Genomic DNA, 23,903 nt, shown 5'->3' on the forward strand with positions numbered 1-23,903 from the left:
ACTATAAGCAATTTGGGAGAGAAGGGAATAGTTTACCTGTCAGACTTTTAGAGAAGCGAAGAACTTATGACTAAAAAAGAGATAGAGAGCATTGCAAAATGCAAAATGGATAACTTTGATTACAGTAAATTGAAAAGTTTTGTACAAAGCCAATACAACCAAAATTAGGAGGGAAGCAGAAAATTGGGAAAGAATTTTTACAACCAGCATCTCTGACAAAGGTCTCATCTCTAAAATATAAAAGGAAGTGAGACAAATTTATAAGAATGCAAGTCATTCCCCAATTGAAAAATGGTCAAAGGATATGAACAGGCAGTTTTCAGGGGAAGAAATTAAAGCTATCTATAGTCATATAAAAATGCTCTACATCACTATTGGTTAGAGAAATCCAAATCGAAACAACTCTCAAGTACCACATCTCTCCTGTCAGATTGGCTAACATGACAAAAACAGGAAAATAATAAATACTGGAGAAGATGTGGGAAAATTGAACACTACTGAATTGTTGGTGGAGATGCGAACTGATCCAACCATTCTGGAGGGCAATTTGGAACTATGCCCAAAAGACTATAAAAGTGTGCATACCCCTAGACCCAACAATGTCACTTCTAGGGCTGTATCCCAAAGAGATCATATAAGGACCCATATGTACAAAAATATTTATAGCAGCCCTTTTTGTGATGGCAAAGAATTGGAAATCAAGGAGATGCCTATCAATTGGGGAATGGCTAAACAAATTGTGCTATATGAATGTAATGGAATACTATTGTGCTATAAGAGATGAGGAGCAAATGGACTTCATAAGAACCTGGAGAGTCTTACATGATCTGATGATGAGTGAAGGGAGCAGAACCAGGAGAACACTGTACACAACCACAGACACATAGCTTCTGTGATGACTTTGATAGACTTGGCTCTTCTCAACAATGTAACGTTCTAAGACAGCTCCAAAAGACTGATGATGGAAAAGGCTATCCACATCCAGAGAAAGAATTACAGAATCTGAATGCAGATTGAAGCAAACTGCTTGCTCTCTTTTTTATTTTATTTTATTAATGGTTTTGTTACATCTTTCTCATGGTTCATTTCACTGATTATCATCCTTCTTTACAATTTGATTACTGGGAAAAGAGTTTAATGTGAAGGTATATGTAAAACCTATATTAGATTACATGCCATCTTGGGAGGGGGAAGGGGAAGAAGAAGGAGGATGAGAAAATTTGGAACTCAAAAACTTGTGGAACTGAGAGTTGTAACTAAAAAAAAAAGTAATTATTTAAAAAAGAAATGATGTGCTGTGTAATTTCAGAAAAACATGGGAAGGCATATTTTAACTCACACAATGTAAAGTGAGAAGAACCACTGCACACAGTAACAGCAATAATATAAGGATGATAAATTGTGAAAGATGTACCTACTCATACCAAGATAATGATTCAAGAAAATTCCAAAGGACCCATGATGAAAAATGCTATCCACCTTCAGAGAGAGTCCTGATAAACTCTGAGTGCAGACTGAAGAATTGTTTTTTTAACTTTGTTTCTTGCTCATTTTTGCAACAATATTAATAAAATGTTTTATATGACATAAAAAAGAATGACATCTATGTCTTTATCCATTCATTAAGTTAAAAAAGTTAAAGGTCACAAAGCCATGAAGAAATCATACAGCACTCAACTAGATGCTACTTAGAAGCTGACATGGAAACATGAATAATCCCACTTACATTTGGATATTTTATAGGCCAACCTTCATGACAGTTCCAAATGCCTTTGGTAAGCATTTATACCCATTTTATTCTTCACTTGATATTAAAAATTAAAGACTGCTTTAAAAAGTTGAATGTGTTGTCATATCTATTAAGGAACCATTTGTGATCTTATCATATACATAGAATACAAATAGTTGAAAGAGAACTTTTGAGACTTTTTGTGTCAAATCAAATATTCATATATATATATAGACAGATATTGATATGTGTGTACATATATATACACATACGCACATGTAGTCATGTATAAAACACAGTAAAGTTGTGTATGTGCTATGTCTATGAGTTATGCGACAGTAAATATGGGGTTTGCTCTAGACTGTTTTTTGTGATGAAAGGTTTCACATTCCCTTAAATTTTCATCAGAGATGTTCACCATACATATGTAAATTATTCTGATAAAGTTTTTTTGTTTTGTTTTAGAAATGAGAAAACAAATATACCGGTTGGTAGCTTTTTTTAATGTACTTTCAATCACCCTTTTTTTCAATAGGAATGACAGCTATAACTTTTCCCCATTTGTCTGGTATCTTCCACCATCTCAGGTATCTTGAGAAATAGTGCCATTGAAATTATGTTACCTTCAGAAAGGCCTTCCTCTATGTGTATTTGGCATGGTCCTGTGTCTTCCTATCTTTTTTTCCTTATAACTAACTTCTACCTCCCTATGAAATATACTAAGGACTGAGATATTAAAATCTAAACACGGTGACTTCACTGTCATGAAGGAAAAAATAGTTCATGATGGAAATGTTAATCAAATTTTCCCGTTATTCATCTGTTTATTGCTCCCCTTCCAGTTTCAGCCTTAAATATTCTTGTGATGGCTTTATTTTAATTTCATGCCATGCTTTCTGAGACCTCATTTCCCCTTGCATTATTTCCTTCTGTTTTAAAAGATGATACTACTCATCATCATCCACCATCTTGACTAGATTTAGAACATAATTTTGTATTCTGGATCAATGTTTTCTTTGGATTCCATAATTCATTGCTTCAGAGAAAGATTGAGTGTTTGCTTACAGAAAAAAAATTGTAGCCCTTTTTCACCTCCTCAGTAGGGTAAAAATAACTGAAAAAAAATGTTGCCGTAGCATGCCATGTCTTCTGCTATTATTATTATTTCCTTTTCATACTGACTTAGATTTTCGATTAGTTAAATTTCTTTAAGATGTGACCATAGTTCATGTCTATATCCGTTTCATTATCTACTTTCCATTTTGGCAGCTGGAACTTATTTATATAGGTTATTCTAAAACTATTTCAGAGCAGCTATGTGGATAGATTGTTGGCCTGGATTCAGGAAGACTCATCTTCCTGAGTTCAAATCTGGCCTTAAACATTTACTAGTTGTCTAACCCTGGGCAAGTCACTTAACCCCATTTGCCTCAGTTTCCTCATCTGTAATATGAGCTGGGGAAGGAAATGGCAAACCACTCCAGTATCTTTGCCAAGAAAACCACAAATGGGATTATGAAGAATTAGATATGACTGAAAGCAACTGAAAAAACATTATCATCGCATGCTATATCTTCCGCTATTATTTTTTTTCTTTTTATACTGACTCAGATTTTGGGTCTAATAAGTTTATGTATTATCTGACTATATTTTGAAAACTAATTGAACCAGAAATCCAGGAAGAACAAGAATCAGGAGGACCAATTAAAAGGCCATTGTAATAGTTTAATTGAGAGGTACTAAGGACCTGAATGACAGTTAGAGGTAGGTGGGTGGTACAATGGATAAAGTGCTGGGGTCTGAAGTCAGGAAAACTTGAATTAAAATCCAACCTCTGACATTTTCTAGCTGTGTGCATCAGGGCAAATCACTTAACCTCTGTCTGCCTTATTATCCTCAATTGCAAAATAAGGATAATTATCCTACCTTACATGGTTGTTGTGAGAATCAAATGAGAAAATATTCGGAAAACACTTAACATAGTACCTGGAATATAGAAAGCACTAAATAAATACTTGTTTCTTTCTTGCTCCCTCTGGAATTATAAAAGAATTAACCTAAATTGTCAGTTCATCAGAGGTCATTCCCTCAGCTTTCACTGCCTACATGTCATTTCCCTGCACTTTATCTGGAGAGTAGTAGAGGCAAGCTTTTCTCTATATCTCCTGAAATTACTTGAATGCCAACCGAAGACACAGATTACCCATAGATTGTCCCTCCTCAAAGGAACCCACCTCTTGTTCTTGCCATACATCTCTGAAGATATTCTGCCCATATAATTCTTTCCTAATAATGCTGCAGTGTGTTTTAATTCCCAATGTTTTTCTTCCTCATCTTTTGACTTTCCCACAATTTCCTTCCCTCAGATACTACAGTTTTTCATGATTTCATACATTTAGGTTCACTTGAAGGATATTAGTATTAAATGTTTATAAATGTTCCATAAATTTTATTCTTCTTGATAAATTCTGTCTTCTAGGTGGTACAGTGGATAAAGCATTAGGCATGGAGTCAGACAGATCTGTATTCAGATCCTGTCAGGATCACACTTACTAGCTGTGTGACCTCAGGCAAGTAATTTAGCCTCTCTCTGCATTAATTTTTTCAACTATAAAATGGCAATAAAAATAATGCCTTCCTCCCAGGTTTGTTGTGAGGTTCAAATTACATAATATTTGTAAAGTGCTTAGCATACTGCCTGGCACATTTTAAATGCTTAGTAATGATTATTCCTTCCCTCTTTGTTCCCTCTGTTTTTCCCATCTGTCATAAATCCTACAGGAATAACTATGCCACATAGAACTGAGTGCCATTTTGTATGTTTCTCTGTTTGATGGGTTGCCATCACCAAATAATTCATCCCCAGTGATTAGCCTGGTCATGAAAAGTCTCCATATTGGACTAGATTTGCAAATGAACTACACACAGCCCATCACAAGTACTGTTATGAGATTATTAACCTTTATTGATTTTGCTCTTCTTTTTTCTTTTCTTTTTCTCTTTGTTTAGTATTTTATTTTTCACCAGTTACATGTAAAAAAATTTAACATTTCTTTTTAAAACTTTTGAGTTCCAAATTCTCTCCCATCCTCACCACCCACCCCCATTAAGAAGGCAAGCAATTCAAAATAGGTTATACCTGTTTAGTCATGCAAAACATATCTACAATAGTCATGTTATGAAAGAAAACAGACAAGAAAAAAAAACTCAACAAAAATTTAAAAAGCAAAAAAAGTATGCTTCAATCTGTGCTCAGACACCATCAGTTCTTTCTCTGGGAATGGATAGCATTTATTATCATAAAACCTTCAGAGTTGTCTTAGATCATTGTATTGCTGAGAATAACTAAGTCATCCATGGCTGATCATCTTACAATATTGCTATACACAGTACATTTCACTTTACATCAGCCCATCCAAGTCTTTCCAGGATTCTCTGAGAGCATCCTACTTATTATTTCTTAGAGTACAATAACATTCTATCATGATAACCTAATACAACTTGTTCAACCACTCCCCAATTGATGAGCATCCCCTCAACTTCTAATTCTTTACCCCCCAGAAAAGAGCTGCTATAAACACTTTTGTACATATGGGTTCTTGTCTTTCTTGTTTTTATCTCTTTTGGGATACACATCTAGTAGTGATATTGCTGATCAAAGGGTACGCATCGCTTTGATGCCCTTTTGGCATAGTTCCAGATTGCTCTACAAAGTGGTCAAATCAGCTCACAACTCCACCAACAGCGCATCAGTACATTAAAGTCTCATTTTTCCCATATCCCCTCCAACATTTTTCAATTACCTTTTCTGCCCTATTAGCCAATCTAATAGGCATGAGGTAGTACCTCAGAATTGTTTTAATTTGCATTTCTCCAATTAATACTGAGTTAGAGTATTTTTAATATGGCTATAGATAGCTTTCATTATTTCATCTGAAAACTGATCATATAATTTGACCATTTATCAATTGGGAAATGGCTCTTATTTTTATAAATTTAACTCAGTTCTCCATATGTTGGAGAAATGAGGCCTTTATCAGAGAAACTTGCTTCAAAAACTTTTTCACAGTTACTATTACTAATTGTATTTTCCTCCATATTGTTCTTCCCTGTTTATTCTATTCTCTCTCTCCTTTCACTGTGTCTCTCCTGAAAGGTGTTTTGCTTCTAACTACCCCCTCTGCCAATCTGCCCTCTCTTCTTTGACCTCCCCATTCTCTTGTGCCCTTCCCCTCCTTTCTTGTAAGGGAAGTGAGATACATTTCTGTATTCAATTGAGTGTGTATCTTATTCCCTCTTTGAGCCAATTATGATCAGAATAAGGTTAACTCACTCCCATTCAGCTGCCCCCCTCTTCTCCTCCACTGTAAAATCTTCTTTCTGGCCTCTTTTATGTGAGATAATTTACTCCATTCTACCTCTCCCTTTCTCTTTCTCCCAACCCATTCCTCTCTCATCCCTTAATTTTATTTTTTAAATAGCATACTTTCATATTCAAATTACACCTGTACCCTCTGTCTCTATATATGCCTTCTACCTACCCTAATAATGAGAAAGGTCTTATGAGTTACAAATATCATCTTCCAATATAGGAATGTAAACAGTTTTAACTCATTAAGTCCCTTATGATTTCCCTTTCCTGTTTACCTTTTAATGGTTCTCTTGAGTCTTGTATTTGAAAGTCAAATTTTCTGATCACCTCTGGTCTTTCCATCAATAATGCTTTCAAGTCCTCTATCTTGTTAAATATCTATTTTTCCCCTTAAGATTATACTCAGGTTTTCTGGGAAGGTGATTCTTGGTTTTAATTCTAGTTCCTTTGCCCTCATATTCCAAGCACACTGATCCTTTAAGGTAGAAGCTGCTAAGTCTTGTGTTGTCCTGATTGTGGTTCCTCATTACTTGAATTGTTTCTTTCTGACTGCTTGCAACATTTACTCCTTGACCTGGGAGCTCTGGAATTTGGCTATAATATTCCTCACAGTTTTCAATTTGGGATCTCTTTCAGGAGGTGATTAGTGGATTCTTTCAATTTCTATTTTACCCTCTGATTCTAGATGGTCAGGGCAGTTTTTCTTGATAATTTCTTGAAAGATGACGTCTAGGCTCTTTTTTATCATGGTTTTCAGGTAGTCCAATAATTTTTAAATCCTCTCTCCTGGATCTGTTTTCCAGGTCAGTTATTTTTTTTCCAATGAGACATTTCACTTTGTCTTCTCTTTTTTTCATTCTTTGGTTTTATTTTATAATTTCTTGATTTTGCATAAAGTCATTAGCTTCCATTTGCTGCATTCTAATTTTTAAGGAATTATTTTCTTCAGTGAGCTTTTGGACCTCCTTTTCCATTTGGCCAATTCTGCATACTTTTCCTCATTGGCTTTTTGGACCTCTTTTACCATTTGACTTAGTCTGTTTTTAAGGTTTTATTTTCTTTAGTATTTTTGTGTCTCCTTTACCAAGCTGTTGACTTGTTTTTCTTGCATCATTCTCATTTCCCCTCCCAATTTTTTCTTTACCTCTCTTGCTTGATTTTTAAAATCCTTTCTGAGCTCTTCCTTTCCTAAGACCAATTCCTATTTTTTGTGGAGGCTTTGGATTTGTTGTCTCCTTCTGAGTGTATGTTTTGATCTTCCTTGTCACCATAGTAACTTTCAACAGTCAGATTTTTCCATGTTTTGCTCATTTTCTGAGCCTATTAGTTCACTTTTAACTCTCTGTTAAAGTAGGGCTCTGTTTCCTGGGTGAATGGAGCACTGTTCCAAGCTTCAGCGATTTTGTGCAACCATTTTCAGAGATACTGTTAGGGACCTGTAATTTTTCAATTCTTCCAAGGTGGTATAATCTAAAAAGAAGTGTTGCTGCTATTTTCTAGACAAAAGCATCATTATTATTGTTTTTCTTGTTGTTATACCTGGTCAAGAAGAGGAAAGAATGGAAAGTTTTTTTGACAAGAAAAAACACAAGAAGTTTCTGTTGAAAAGTTGATATTCTTGGGGAAGAGAAGAAAAAAATTCTCCATTTTATTTATCTTATCAATGAACAAGCCATTAATTAAAGGGGAAAAAGCTAATATCATTAAGAGGGATTGGACACAAACAGAAGATCTCTTTGTTTCAATCTAAGTCTGTTGCTACCTAGCAGTATGGCCTTGAGAATCAGTATACAGCAGCTCTGGAATGCAGATTTAATTGCTGTATTATGATATGGGAACAACAATATTGGGATTTTTAAAGTCTGATTAATGGAATTTTGTGAGACCAGGCTTTCATCTTCTGTTTAAGATCAAGAAAGCATTGATTTGGTATTTACATAAATTTTGTAGTTAAAAACTATTTTTTTCTTTTTCAAAAATAAGTGAGATTATAGATAACTAGTATGATATCTATCCAACAGAGAAATCTGGGCTACCAAAGCATACATGTTCTTACATTGAATAAGTAATAAATGTTAGAATTAGGTCCCAGTTCCTAAATCTGTATTGCTAAGCATACACTGCATCCTTAATAAGATTAGGGCAATTTTAATTAGGGCAAATGAAATAATGTTTATAAGGCACTTTATAAACCTTAAAGCACTATATGAATGCTAACTAATTATCAAACATTATTTGTTGAATTCCTTTGCTTTGGCTATGAACAACTTTCTCATCTTTTCTCTTTTGTGAATGTAACCCAATAAATCTAAACAGTAATAAAATCTAAAACATGTAACATTGAACTGAGAAGTTACAGATTTTTTGCAGAATCATTTAGCTTCTAACTGTTCCTTGAAATCACTAAATAACCTGCTATCTCCTCCTTCTCCAATGGCAAAATAATGTAACTATTTTAATCTATTTCTTTCTCACAAAATAGACATTTGAAATTTCCATTTAAAATAATGATTTTATTAGGAAAGTTCACATTTCTGTGTCTTAAATTAGAGTCTATTTAAAAATACTAAATGTGGCATATAATTCACCAACATGCATGTAAGTCTATTACAGAGTATCTGAGCAATCCTTGGCCCTGTGCAATTCAATGGTTGTATCAATTACTTGGATAATTTCTCAGTTACTTGACGTGAACAGTATGTTTACCAAATATTCTGATGCCATGAAGCTTAGAGTGATAAAAAAGAGGGATAACTAGTCACCTGAAGACAGACTTAAGATCCCAAGAGGTCTCAACAGGCCAGAGCAACAGATCAAATTGAATAACATGGAATTGATCTATGATGATTATAAAGAACTACGCTTTTTAAAAATCAACTTCACTAATTATTAGGGAAAAGATTTTGGGTTTTTAAACAAACCAAACATTTAACAGACTCGATATTGAGTTATGTTAGACCGCAAAGCTGTTAGCAGATCATAGATAAAAATAAAATAAATAGTTTCCAAAATGAGGCTAGTAATAGTCCTGCAATACTCTACCTTAGTAAGACTATATCTGGAGTACTGTATTCAGTTCTGGACACTCAGTTGAGAAATAAAAATGGAATTCTAATTAAATATACCTTGGACTAAATGGTCTCTGACAAACATTCTAACCCTGACACTCTGTGATTCTCTGAAATATGTATGATTTACCTTTTTGAATAATTTTAAAAGCTTAAGTTATTACATATTCATAGTTTACAGACAATGTTGATTTATTCGTTATCACTATACCAGTATGTGGTCCCAAATTTGACTTAATTTTAGACAAGAAAAACTAAATGGGTAATGAATGTCTATGTTCAGATTTTGATATGCAGTTGAAATTACACAATACAGCTATTTCATGAGTATATATGGCTTCTATGATGGACAGTCTACTAGTTTCAGAAGTGAATATGAATAGGAGAGGGGGTTGGATTAATATTTGAAATTATTCTTTACTTTTTATGCTTCTACATTCCTCCTTGAGTCAAACTCATATAATAACACCTCCTTTGATCTATCATCCTTGTTAATATAATGGTTAGCAGCTCATATAATCTAGCTATTTGAAAGGAGGCAAAGTTATGGAAGAATCTGCTGCTCTCAACTTAGTTCTAGGCAGGACAGGAATATTTTCCAGAGGGTCATAGATTAAAGGGAAAACTTTCAATGAATAAGGAAGGCCTGACATTATTCAAAGTTGTGTTTCCAACTGAGTAATGTGAACTTGGCTGAAGATGAAGCTTTCTGATCATTAATGAGGTGAGATTCTATTTGTCAGTGCCTTTATCAACAGAGCTTGGAATACGGACATAATATAATACAGATACAATATTGCTTTATCCTTAGTGGAAGAGTGGGATTGGATCCTAGTAAGAAGAAATGTGATGACATGTGTTTTAATTTGTCCATTAGTAATAAATAGGCCTCATATAGGCCTTCTATGATTCTTTCTTCAGATTTTTTTTCACTCCCAATTGTCCATGTACCCAATATTTCATGTATATATATGTGCACACACACACACACATACACATATTATCTTTCAATATTGTTATTATTTTGTTGTTTTCAATGTTTTAAGTACTCTCATGGCCCAGGCCTAAAAGATCTCAAAGAATAATGCCTGCCAAAAAAATTGCATGACAAGAAGGCTTGAAAAGAGTGGCAGAGAATTTGAGAAGTATCTCTGACAAAGTCATCTTGTAACAGGCTTAGTAATAGATCTATCTTTTTCATACCAATATTCTTCCATTAATATTATCTAACACAAGTCATGGAATAATGGGGTCTTCAGCAAATTAAGGTAGTATCACCCAAAGGGTGGTACATGGTGGGCATGACTAGGCTGCAGTGACCACAGAGATGGTTCTCAAAATGTGGTCCAGGGAACCCCTTCCCTGAGGGTCCCTCTAACCCTTTCAAGATCAAAACTATTTTCATAATACTAAGATATTTTATCCTGAGGGTAAATATAGATGAATACTCACAAACAGAAGCTCTTTAGACAGTCATCAATAATTTTTAAGGAAATTAAGTGGTGCTGAGATCAAAAAGTTTGAGAACTTATGGTGTAGATAATTATATCAGAAACATGTAGAACCTGAAAAAGAATTGAACCAGTTGTTTTGTGAGCGAAGGGACAACTGGTAGATAACCCATGCAATATCAAGGGATTTAGGGGATGGCTCCCAGGATCATAGGCAAACCAGAGTAGCAAAGGGTTGAGAACATGTGTCAAAACTAGTGAGAATATTCAATTAACAATATCATAGATCCAGCAAATTATCAGTCACAATATCCCCAAATCTTTTAGTACAAGCTTCAATAATATGAATTTACATTCACTTGTAACAACAAAGATTATTATTTCCTTTATTTACAACAGCTTACTAGCCTGAGCTTCAGTGAGCTACTGTGAATTCTGGCCATGAGTTTCATAGGAAGAGATTGCCTTCAGCGTAGAACTACTGACTTCTTACAAAGGCCTTAGAAACAAAGATATACCTTTCTTGAGGACATCACTTAACATCAGTTCAATAGTTTGTATTCATGTGGCAAAGGTAAATTCAGTCAATTTAAATCAAGTGACCCCGTGTAGTAGAAAAAACAAATTCAGCTACCTTGGCATAATATAAACAAAACAGAGTTAATTACATAAACATTCTTTCTCTACCTGCTGCTAGAGTAATTTTAATACCACCCAGATGAAAGAAATCATTAAACATAAATCACCAGTACTGATACAAATGAGCTTTAAAATAAATGCTAGTGCCAGGAAGGAATACTATCTTGAATTACTACATTTGGGGGAAGAAAGCCTAATCTGATATTTTCTTAGCATTGTATAGTGACAAAGATGTTGATATTCAATCATCTTTTAAAAATAAAGATGTTCCATGTGCTTGAAGAAATGGATCTCTTTTAACAATGGAAGAAAAGTACCTTAAATGGTAGAAAAACATAAAAGTAAGCTTGTAAGAGTATAGGTTGTCAACATGAAAGTAACAGCCAATTTGGAGAAAAGAAGGGAGGAGAAAAGCAAACCATTATTGATCAAAGAAAACAAGAAAGAAAAATTGTGAAATAGTGGAGATCATTTTAAAAATCTACCTGGAAAAATCCAACAGCAGACTATTGTGTAGTAACAAACCTGAATTGGAAACGTTTGAATGAATAGAAGAGAAAAACCATATTTTCTTCTTTCTGAATCTATGTCTACCATGTGCCATTTCAGTTGTGATACATAAGTGAATGCTATGTAGTATCCTAGATTAGCTTACAGATTCATAAATAGTTCTTATGAAAATATAAAAGAACCATTGAAATATGTGCATGTAACATTAAACTTGACATTGAACTCTACCAATAACTGGAGGAGTGGAATTTGGGGTTTTCAGTGAAATTAAATCTCCCAGTATCAACAAATTTTTACATAGAATATTATGATTTTAAAAAATGCAGCATCTCTCTCCATGAAGCAGGATATATGTGTTTGATCTGAAATTCAGACCACCTAAGATTATTCAGGCTTTAGCTTAGGGATATGATCTTAGTGGAATTGAGACACAACCTCAGGACCTAAAAGAAAAGTATCTCTGGCAATAGAATACTCATAGATAACATTGATGATTTTAAAATAACTGACTGACTGACTAATTTGGGAGAACTAAGACTAACAGATTGGTCACCATCCCCTGTGGCATAAAAATATAAACTATGTCTTGGTGAATTTGTAGTAAAGGAGATGTCATTGGGAGAAAATGACTTTGGATGAGGAGGCTCAAACATGAATCCTGACTCTAGTACTTATGAGCTATGTGACCTTTAGGCAAATCACTTCAACTCTTTCAGCCTGTTTTCTCATCTGTAAGGTGAGGATGCTAGATTTATCAGTATAAAGTGATCTATTACCTCTTACTGGGTGTGATATATCAATCTCAGGTATTTCTACAAAAGCATCATCTGATATTATGAATGAAACTTCACTTTCTACAGGAACCTTTTCCCCATTCCTCTTAATTCAAGTACCTTTCCTCTGTTAATGATTTCCTTTTTACCCTGTATATAGCTTGTTTATACATATTTGTTTGTTTATTGTCTTCTCCATTAGATTGTGAGCTGTTTGAGGGCCAGGACTGTCTTTTGCCTTTCTTTGTATCCCCAGTACATAGCACACAAAACCTGGCTCATAGTGGATGTTTAATAAGTATTTGCTGACTGATTTTGGCAAATATTTATTCACCTGTCTAATACATACTGAACATCGTATTAATCATTAGGTCAGATACATAGTTTAGATAGGTCACGCTATTTATATGATAGGAACGGGGGATAGGGATTATAGAGCTGCAAGACTCTAGGCCATTGGTAGTTCAGGAGGAAAGAGAAAGACTTCATGAAGAAGATGGCACTTGAGGTAGGCCTCAATAAGTCATTGTGATCCCATTTTGTACAAGACTTGTAGCTGTGAAATGAATGGTCTCCTATATATGCTACTGATCTTAACTATGTCATTGTTAGGTCATATGTGAGTGAAAGAATACCTAGCAAAGGAAATAATCTCCACTGCAACTCCATCCTTAATTGCTGATGGCCAATTCAGGAAAACAATGATACTTCTGCCAATAACATACCTTTTTTCTCCACTTCCATTGAACAAAATGTTCAAGGACAAAACCATCTACAGAGATAATAAGAACTAAGAGCTTTGCAGCAGGTGTTATACATACAGAAGCATGACAGCTTTACCTAGGCTGTCCAATTTTCGAGGGACCATTTTTCTGCCTGGTTAAGCAGGAAAGTAAAGGGTAAGGATGAAAGGACACGTTTTGTCAAAGTTTTAAACTCCTCAGAATTTATTTCTTCGGAATTCTGAACAGAGCTCAAAACTCCTAGTTTCTCCATCATTTTCCATTGGAAATTGTTGCATTTTAAAGAAAATGAATGCAAGAACACCAAAACTTCTTTGTGGGCAATTTTTTTACAAAATTACATTTTAATGTGTGTGCAAATTAATCAGTAATAGGTATGTTTCTACATATGCATATATATATACATATATATATATATATATGTATAATTTCCTTTAAACAAGACAAATAGTACTTTGGGAAATTTTATTAAGGATTATTTTCCTAACAAAAAAAAGATTTTTAATGGGAAAAGGATTTACAGGATACTAGGGATTCTCAATATAGACACATATAGAAAATAAAACTACAAAGATCTTAGAGATCATCCAGGCAAAGCATCCTTTTCATTCTGTAGATAGGAAACTGATTTTCAGAAAAAGGTAAGTGATTTGTCCAAAGTTAGGCAGAGAATAAACAGCAGAATCAAGATTTGAATGTAGGTCTTTAATGTCAAATTGATTGCTCTCTTTCCTATAGAATCACCCAGTCACACATAAGAACTAGTAATAGATCCTGGAGTTTCACCTGAGTATCTCCTTTAAGTTAGTACTGTCCAATAATTTTCCAAGCATGGTGCTCTTTTTTTATTGCTCACACACTCCTAGCAAAAGAATATCAAGTACTGTTGCCTTTTTTAAGCTCAGAAAGGTTTAAATGATTTGACAAATGTCATATGGCTCTCTATCCATGGAACATTTTTAAGTACCTATGTTAGCTGGGTATATAACAAAGAAAGTGCATTGTATTATATCTAGGTAAATGGATCTGTGTGATTTTTCTTAGTCACCCAGTTTAAAAACAATATCATTCAAAGAGGCAAGATAAAAAATTGTCTAACTAGAAAATATTAAGGGCACAGAAAATTGGTCCCAGGGTTAAGACTTTCTAATTAAAGGTTATCCATAATAAAATAGTGCATGGAGGAAAATTCTTTAAAAGAGGCAGAAAAGGGATTCTAGGTTGAAACTCTTTCCCCAAGTATTTGTTTTCCTAGATCCTAACAAAGTGCAGTATTGTTCAGGGAAACACTATTTCCAGAGCTTCAAAACTCCAGGAATGACATAATTAAGTAATAAGTGACAATGTGCTACCACACTTTTAGTGAGACTTGGCATTGGCAGTAAATTACCAGAGCCCCTGCGGGTTACAGATGTGTGTTTATGAATGTGTTGCCGGGAGCCATGGTAGAAATGCATTTAAATATATTTGAGTATTGATGGGAAATACACAATACCTTTCTAGTTTTCAAAATTGAAGGATGCGTAGTATTCCTACATATTAGAAATCATGAGCACAAAGTAGAAATTAAATCACATGGAGATTTAGGCGTCTGGCCTCCTGTCATAATGAAAAATAAATAGCACTACAGGATTTCAGATATCTACTTCTCTCCACTTCATGCAGAAGGCACTTTGGCCTATAATTAAATTTGTTCTCTTTCTTGCTATGAGAATTGAAATATCCCACAGTGTTTTTATAAGAAGTTTCCACATTATCTCTCTATTTGAGGCTGTGCTACATACTCTCATAATCTTTATTCCCAGAGGATGTTTATATATGTAATGTATATGTATATATATATATGTGTGTGTGTGTGTATACACATACATGTATATACGTAATGTATATGTATATATATATACATATATGTATATGTATTGTGTGTATGTGTGTGTATGTGTATATAGATTTCTCTATAGTAGGGACCATGTCTAATCCGACAAAATCGGACTTTTCCCTGTCAGATCATAGCTCCCGATAGCTCAAGGACACACACATGATGCCCAGCCTCCGTTGGGCACAATCAAAAGGCACACTGCATTCTTTCCCACTAAAAAAATGTTTGCCTTATTGTTGAAATCACCACAGCTCTAAAAAATATAGGCCATCCCTGAAAATGGGGCACCCCCTAAAAGGAGATTTCTTTTAAAAGGAAAGGAAAAATTCATAGTTAAATCATAAAAATTAACAATCAACTTTTATGTAAGCCACATTTGGAAAATAAGCATAAGCACAATATTCAAACAAATATGGTAATTTCAACAAGACAAACATTTTCAGAGGAATAGGATGCAACAGCTCACTCTCTTATTCCTGAAAGAAGTTTAAATTTAGTTCAGATCACAAGATTGCAGAATGTTAGGGTTCAAGGGAACCTTAGATACTTATAGTTCAAGTGCTTCATTTTATAGATAAGGAATCCTCGACCTAAAGTAGTGAAATGATTTTCTTAGAGTAATATAGGAAACAAGAGGCCGAGTTGGGTCCAAAACCTAAATCATCTGGTTCCCTAACTAGGCCTCCTTCCAATTATACAGCCATGTCTTTATTATGCATGTGTCCTAGAAGTACCAGGAATTAGAATATTATTGATACTTTTTCCGGCTTTGAAAAATAGACCAAGTTTGTAAAATCTAAACCATTTGGAACAAGGTGATGATGGTTCTGGATGTTAGAAACTTCTTTAAAAAGAATGTGTCCTAAGGCAAAGTAACAAAAGCTCAGTTGCTTAAGAGTATTTACAGTGTATGTGGGCAGAACAGTGAATTTCCAGTAGAGACACAACCTACACTATAATGGACTAAATAGAAGAGAGTCCTCTGTATTCTATATTTAACTTGCAATTCCTCACCTAAAAGTTATCATTGTCATTTATTGAGCTTTATCATATAAATAATGCATGTTTCATTTTCTCTCTAGGACTCATCCATACTTTTCTTCTTCCTGCCTACTTTCTTGTCACCTGCATCTTTCTGATGTCAAAGATGTAGATAGAGGCAGCAGAATGAGAGAAACAGAATGAAGCTTCCTAATGGACCTTTGCAGCCACCTCTCTCTTTCTATGCCTTTGCCCTCCATGTTGATTCTCCTTGGCTCTTTCTTCTCAAGGAAATTACACATATGATAGGAAAGCATCATGCGTAAGAAGAGAGTACTCTCCTCTGTTTAGCACAGTGACCCTACAGGAGAGTCAATATTTTGCCTACATACATTGTAAATTCCCTCAAGTGACTGAACTTTCAATACTTTGCTTTAGGATACATTTGTTTTTTTAAGAAGTTTCAAATTTTTAGTCACCATATTATGGTTGAAAACTTCTGACTGGACTCATTTCCAGGGAGTGGATATGAAGAAACATTCACTTCTTAAGTGTATATCATGTGCTATGCACGTTATAAATATTATTTCATTTGAATTTCTCAATAATCCTGGGAAGTGGATGATATTATTATCCCTGAGGAAAGTGAGACAGAGAAAAGTTAAGTGACTTGTCCAGGATCATACACCTAGTATGCTTCTGAGGCTGGATTTGTACCCAGGTTTTCCTGACTTCAAGCTCAGTGTTCTATGTACTGCGCCACCTAGCTACCACAGGAGTTGATCTGTTAGTTGATTGGTTAATTAGTTTTGGGAAGGGATTGAGATCTCCACTGCGACCATTATTAAGACAAGAGAGTATACATATCTTACCTCAGAGCTGATAGCTCACAACATTGGAAAACTGATGATATTGCCTAGTCTGGCAGCATAGAATTTGTGAAATAGCCCAAAGAAAATTAAAACACAATTCCATTCACACTGATCTTTTGGTTTGTCAGTCTCTTAAGAGCACCAACGCATTCTGGCCTAGCACCTCTGAAAATAGTGGTTCACATTTCAGCCAGTACTAGGAATTGTTTGTGTCCTATTGGGCACCCCAACAATCAACTTCATTTTTAGCTCTCCAGCTCTAAAAAGTAGGCTTTACTCCAGTCACTATCAACATGGTCTTCATTAAGTATGTACAGGAATATATGTTTAAATTATGGTTTCTCAAAAGATACATTTTTTCATTTTTGTTGATGTCTTTTGTTTATATTACCTTCACAGGAGAGGAGGGAAATAAATTTTCTCAACTCATTTTTACATTATAACTTGTCATTGTCGCTATACAGCACTCATTTTGAGGTATTTTTTGAAGGGCTGGGATGTTTTCCCAAAGAACATTTTCCAAGTTGAATTTCTCTAGCTTCTAGAACCTAGAAATGTTCTTAGCATGCACTTTGGGGTAGAGATAGGAAGAAATGTTCTTGTTGAAAGTCCTTAAGCATTTGTGGAACTACATATGTCTATGTCTATACCAGAAGCAAAGGGTAAATGGAAATAGAAAGAGGACATTAAGACTTTGTCTCTATAAGACGATTAACTAATCACTATAATTAAATAACCCATTAAGATAATTTTTTTCACTGAATTCACTAGTTATTTCATTGGTTGTCATGACAGCTTATAGAGATAATCCATGTACTATTTGCCAGCCTCTCATATAATTCAACTTACTCAGGGTGAAAACGCATCAATCACAACCCCTGACAAGAAAGGGAAAAGAAAGTAACTTCTAAAAGTGGTGAATCACAACATTTTTAACTTTCCATCCCCACCTGGTCACATATGAACATATCACTTGAGCTAAGGAATATCAGTATCATTTTTTAAAATAAGCATAAACTCCTCCACTTAAAGTGCTATTCTGATTTCTCATTGTTGGCATGGAAGTTATCCTGAATTCTCCAAAGTTACACCAGGAGAATTGAAGCTCTGACAGCCCAAGGAAGGACAGGATTTACTAAATGCTTATTATGTGCCAGGTACTGTGCTAAGGACTGGGGATAGAAATACAAGCAAAAAAAACCAGTTCTTATCCTCAAGGAGTTTACATTCTAAAGGGGAAGGCGCACAAAAGGAGCTAAAAAGCAGCAGAGCAGGGGATAGAGAAGGCCCAGTGGAGACCTCAGGAAGAAGTCACCAATGGCAAAAGGTAGAAGGCCATGCAAAGAAATAAAATTTGAGTATTGGCACAGTGAAAGTCAATTTGTGTTTTGTCTATAGGCAAGCCTAGTTAGCTTTGGACAGGTTCATAAAAACAGGACTGAGAACAAGCAAAAAAAATTTGGAAGGGGTCACAGAAATTTATTAAACTATCTTGTAAAGCTTGCATGGCCTACATCTGTGGAAAGAGCACCCAAATCGATGAGGTCACAGATTCTTGAAGTAAGCCTAAATGAATTGTGATGAATAATGTGAGGTTCTACACAGTGAGTCAAAGTTCATTACTTGTTTGGTTTAATGTTAACAGAGGTCTTTGTTTTTAAAACATTCGCACATGTTGGATCTGTTGTGATTTTTCTGTTCTCTAAGAATTACATATTTAAAACTAGATAGTCTTGTTTGGGAAGAGTGTTATATGCATTCCTAAAATTATACAGAATGTGAATGCATAACAATTCTTATTTCCCATTGGTTTCCATTATAATTCAGAGTTTTTTTTATTCCCACAGAAAATCTTTTGGTCAGAACTTTTAATAAAAATACCACTAAGGGAGCTGTGAGCTCTTCTACCCAGCATGTACTTGCCTCCCCGCTGCCTCCAGGTACAGTACCACCTCCTCTCTCTCTCTCTTAAGAGTTTAAACTTGCCACTTCAAAGTTTGCCATGGAAGATGATATTGCTGCTCTCCTTGTTGACAATGGCTCTGGCGTGTGCAAATCTGACTTTGCAGGAGACAATGCCCCTCAGGCTGTCTTCCCTTCCATTGTTGGGTGCCCCAGATAACAGGGTGTGATGATGGGTATGGGCCAGAAAGGCAGCTGTATGGGGGATGAGGCCCAGAGAAAGAGAGGTATTCTGACCCTGAAATACCCCATTGAACATGATATTGTCACCAACTGGGAGGATATGGAGAAGATCTGGCATCATACTTTCTACAATGAGCACCATGTGGCACCTGAAGAGCACCCTGTGCTCCACACAGAAGCCCCTCTGAACCCCAAAGCCAACAGAGAAAAGATGATTCAGATTTTATTTGAGACCTTGGATACCCCAGCCATGTATGTTGCCATTCAGGCTGTGCTGTCCCTGTATGCCTCTGGTCATACCACTGGTATTGTAAGGGACTTCAGTGGTGGTATAACCCATACTGTGCCCATCTATGAAAGTTATGCCCTTCCCCACACCATCCTCTGTTTGGATCTGGCTGGCCGTAATCTGACAGACTACCTCCTGAAGATCCTGACCAAGTGAGGGTACAGTTTCACTACCACAGCTGAGCGGGAAATCATGCATCAAGGAGAAGCTGTGTTACGTCACCCTAGACTTCGAGCTGCAGATAGCCACTGCTGCATCTAGCTCCTCTCTGGAAAAGAGCTATGAGCTCTCTGATGGTCAGGTTATCACCATTGGCAACAAGGGGTTTCCATGCCCAGAAGCTCTCTTCCAACCATCTTTCTTTGGTATGGAATCCACAAAACTACCTTCAACTCAATCATGAAGTGTGATATTGACATCCGTAAGGATTTGTATGCCAATACCATATTGTCTGGTGATACCAACATGTATCTAAATATTGCTGACAGAATACAGAAGGAGATTACAGCCCTAGCTTCCAGCACAATGAAAATCAAGATCATTGCCCCTCCTGAGCACAAATACTCTGTCTGGATTGGAGGTTCCATCCTCACATCTCTTTCCACCTTCCAGCAGATGTGGATCAGCAAGAAGGAGTGTGATGAATCTGGGCCCTCAATTGTCCACTGCAAATGCTTCTAAATGGACTGTTTGTGGGGTTTTTTTAAATTTTTTTTTTTGGTCAAAGGGCATGACATGATAATTGCCCAGAAAAAGAGATGAGATTGGCATGGCTTTATTTCTTTTTGTTTTGCTTTGTTTTGTTTGGGTTTGGGTTTTTTTTGGGTGGGGGGGGGCACTTGATTCAGTATTTAAAAACTGAAATGGTGAAGGTGATGAGCAGTCTAAGTACATCCCCAAAGTTCTACAATGCATCTTCAGGACTCTGATCGTATTTTTTTGTTTGTTTTTTTAATAGTCATTCCAAATATTATATGATGCATTGTTACAGAGTTATAAGACTCTGTGAAGGCTGTCCTCCACTAGAGCAAAGGAGCTACATAACAAAAATCCAGATAGGGAGGGCGGAAAGGGAAGGTACTAGTATTGCTTTACACGTAAATTATGTAATCCTTTAATAAAAGAACTTTTTGTTATCTTCTGCCTTAGTATTTTTTCCTTTTTTTTAATTGTCAGCTATAATGAATGGCCCCCTAAATTACCTCCCTGCCCCCAACATAGATGTGAATGAAGACTTTACAATCTGCCTGCAAGTTTTATGAGATTGGTGCTAGTAATTTGGGGAAGGGGAGGAGCTTTACCTGTACATTGACTTAAGATCAGTTCAAATAAAAGTGCACACTTTAAAAAATAAAAAATACCACTAAGGAATCCCAACTCTTATGGCAAAGAATATCCTGTATTTGTCAATTTATAGTCTGCCTATGGTTAGTTCTCATATATAGCTCCTATAAAAATCTAGTCAAGAGGAAATCAACTCATTTTGTCTTGCAAAGCCATTTAATGGAAAACATTGAAAACATGCCAGCCAATGAATTCCATTGTCTTTGGGAAATCTCATAGGCTCCATGGGAATTATGTGTTTAAGCTGTATAATGGTTATGTTAATACTCCAACCAATCAACAAGCATTTATTAAGCAACTACACTATATCAGTCACTGTGCAAGGTCTGAGTATACAAAGACAAAAGTTTAATAGTCCTTGTCTTTAAGAAGTTTATAGTATTCCCCAAGTATTTAGCATAGCTTGTTACCCAGAAAAACCACAAGTATAAGCTATTAAACAACAAATGTGGTTTCTCTGGGGTCGGCATCAGAATGAGTACTCCAAGCATCAATTGAAAATAAATGAAATCACGAATGCCTCCCCTCTCAGGGGAAAAGTTTCCCCTCTAGATTCACAAAAATATGTGCAGCAAGCCTTACTTGAAAGCCAATACTGCCATCAATGTTCTAGTTGCCTTTCCCTCTACCTAAAAGCACCTAGCAGCAGTAATAGTATCAATAAATAATGACCAAGGGCCTACTATATGCCAAATACTGTGAAAGATACAAGGAAATGCCAAACATGGTCTACATTTCCAGATCTTATACTCTAATTAGAAAGACAAGACAAAACAAAGGCTTTTCCTTGACTCGAGGAATTTACATTCTAATGGGCAGCTTGGTGGTGCAGTAGATAGAGGGCTAGGCCTGGAGTCAGGAAGACCTGAGTCCAAATGTAGCCTCAGACACTTACTAGCAGCATGACTTTGGGCAAGTCATTTAACCCCTGTTTGCTTCAGTATCTTCATCTGTAAAATGAGAATAATAGTCATTCTCCACTAAGAATTCTTCCATGCTCATACAAGCTAGAAGTACTTGCTTTTTCTTCTGAGATCTCTAATTGTCTGTAGCATTTATCATACATTGCCTTGTATTATAATAATTTTCTGATGTATGTGTCTTATCAGTATGGTTATTCCCTTTGCCCATAAAAATTTTAAGCCCTTTATGCCGTAGTGAAGGGTCTTCAGGACTTTCTGTCTCTGACTTTCAAAACCATGCCTTTTCTACTGTTGGCTCATCCTGGAGCTTCCTTCAACATGTAAAGCTTCCTGGTCCTGGAACAGCCTAGCACTCCTGAAGCTTGCTTGTTCTTGAATATTTTTTCCACAAGGCCCACCCCACCCCACCCCCTTTTCCTATTGATGAGTTCCTTTTAAAGCTTCCATTTTGTGGAAAGGTCCAGGTCAGCCAGCTTTCATTTTCCTCTGACTCTGCCCCTGACTTTCTGGATTTCAAAACCATCCCCTTGTGTAGGCACCTTCTATTTTCCCCTTCTCCTTTCCCACTTGTCAACTGTCTTTTGTGTATTGCCTTCCCCCCCCACCTCCCACTCCCCGCCCCCCCCGCACTAGACTGTAAACTCCTTGAAGACAGAGATTATCTTTTTGCTTGAATTTTTATCTTGAGGCTTTAGCTTAGAACCTGGACCTCAGTAAGTGCTTCATAAATGCTTGTTTCCTTCCTTCTTTCCTAGATTATCTTCATGAGTTTAGCATCTCTGAACTTATCTAGATTCATGCTCAGATGGCTGGTATGCAATCTGTTGTTTGACCCATACTTCATGATTTTGTTGGGTTTGTCAGAAATTGTACTTCATTAGCATAGCTTTCAAGAACCCAGGGTGACCTCCATGCTAAATTGAGGTAGCATCAGAATAAAACTTTAGAGGATAGTTGAGTGTGTGAGTGTGTGTGTGTGTGCATGAAAGAGAGAGACAAAGAGAGCATATATACAGAGCAGCAGCAACCTATCTTAGGGGATATATGGCTGGTTTTTTAGGCAGGAAGACTTTGGATCAAATCCAAACTCTCATACTTATTAGTTGTGTCCTCTTATTGCCCCAGGAAACTCTAAAATTCTCAATTCAATCCAATAACATTTGCTAAGTGCCTGCTAAGTTCCAGCTACTGTGTTAAATGCTGGGGACACAAAGAGGCAAAAGATAGTCCCTGCCCTCAAAGAGCTTATAATCCAATGGGGTAAAAATTACAAACAAATATATCCAAAGCAAGCTATATACAGGATAAATAGAAAATAACAGGGGGAAGGCACTGGAATTAAGAGGGGTTAGGGAAGGTTCCTGTAGAAGGTGGGGTTTTAACTGGGTCTTAAAGGAAAGCAGGGAGGTTAGTATTTGAAATGGAAAAGGGAAAGTATTCTAGGCAGGGGGTACAGGCAGAAAGAATTCCTGGAGCTATGAGATACAGTGTTTTGTTCAGGAAAAAGTAAGGCCAGTATCACTGAACCAAAGTATATGGGTTGGGGGATGTAGTATAAGAAGAATGGAAAGGTAGGAGGGAGTTAGGTTATGAAAGGCTTAGAATGCAAAACAGAGCATTTTGTATTTGTTCCTAGAGACAATATGAAGCCACTGGAGTTTATTGAGTTGGGGGTAACATGATCAGACTTGCATTTTAGGAAAATCAGTTTAGTGACTGAGTGAAGATTTGATTAGAGTGGAGAGAGACTTAAGACAGATAGACGATAGACCCACCAGCAGGCTGTTGCAGTAATCATAGTATGAGGTGATGAGGCCTGCCCTAGAGTGGTGGTAATGTCAGAGGAGAGAAGTGGGCATTTTCAGGAAAAGTTGCAAAGGTGAAATCAGCAGGTCTTAATAATAGCTTGCATATGAGGAGTAAGACATAGTAAGGAATCCAGGATGACTCCTAAGTTGTGAGCCTGAGGGACTGGGATGATGGTGTTGCTCTCTACAGTAATAGTGAAGGGCAAGGCAGGGTTTTAGGGGAAAGATGATGCATTCTGTTATAAAGATCTGCAACAGGAGAATTTCTACATTTCCTACACTGAAGAAACCACAAGTCTAATCTCAAATCTCTTTCTGAATCCAAATATAAATATAAAGATAAGTTACATCCATAGATCCACATATGCATATATTAC

At 36.0% G+C, this 23,903-nt stretch overlaps 1 pseudogene; it reads left to right on the forward strand.

Moving 5' to 3' along the window:
- Positions 1–19,019: 19,019 nt before the first annotated feature.
- LOC118851778 lies at positions 19,020–20,132 on the forward strand (annotated as a pseudogene).
- Positions 20,133–23,903: the final 3,771 nt, after the last annotated feature.

The sequence above is a fragment of the Trichosurus vulpecula genome, chromosome 1 (genome assembly GCF_011100635.1).
Source record: "Trichosurus vulpecula isolate mTriVul1 chromosome 1, mTriVul1.pri, whole genome shotgun sequence".
Classification (NCBI taxonomy): Eukaryota; Metazoa; Chordata; class Mammalia; order Diprotodontia; family Phalangeridae; genus Trichosurus; species Trichosurus vulpecula.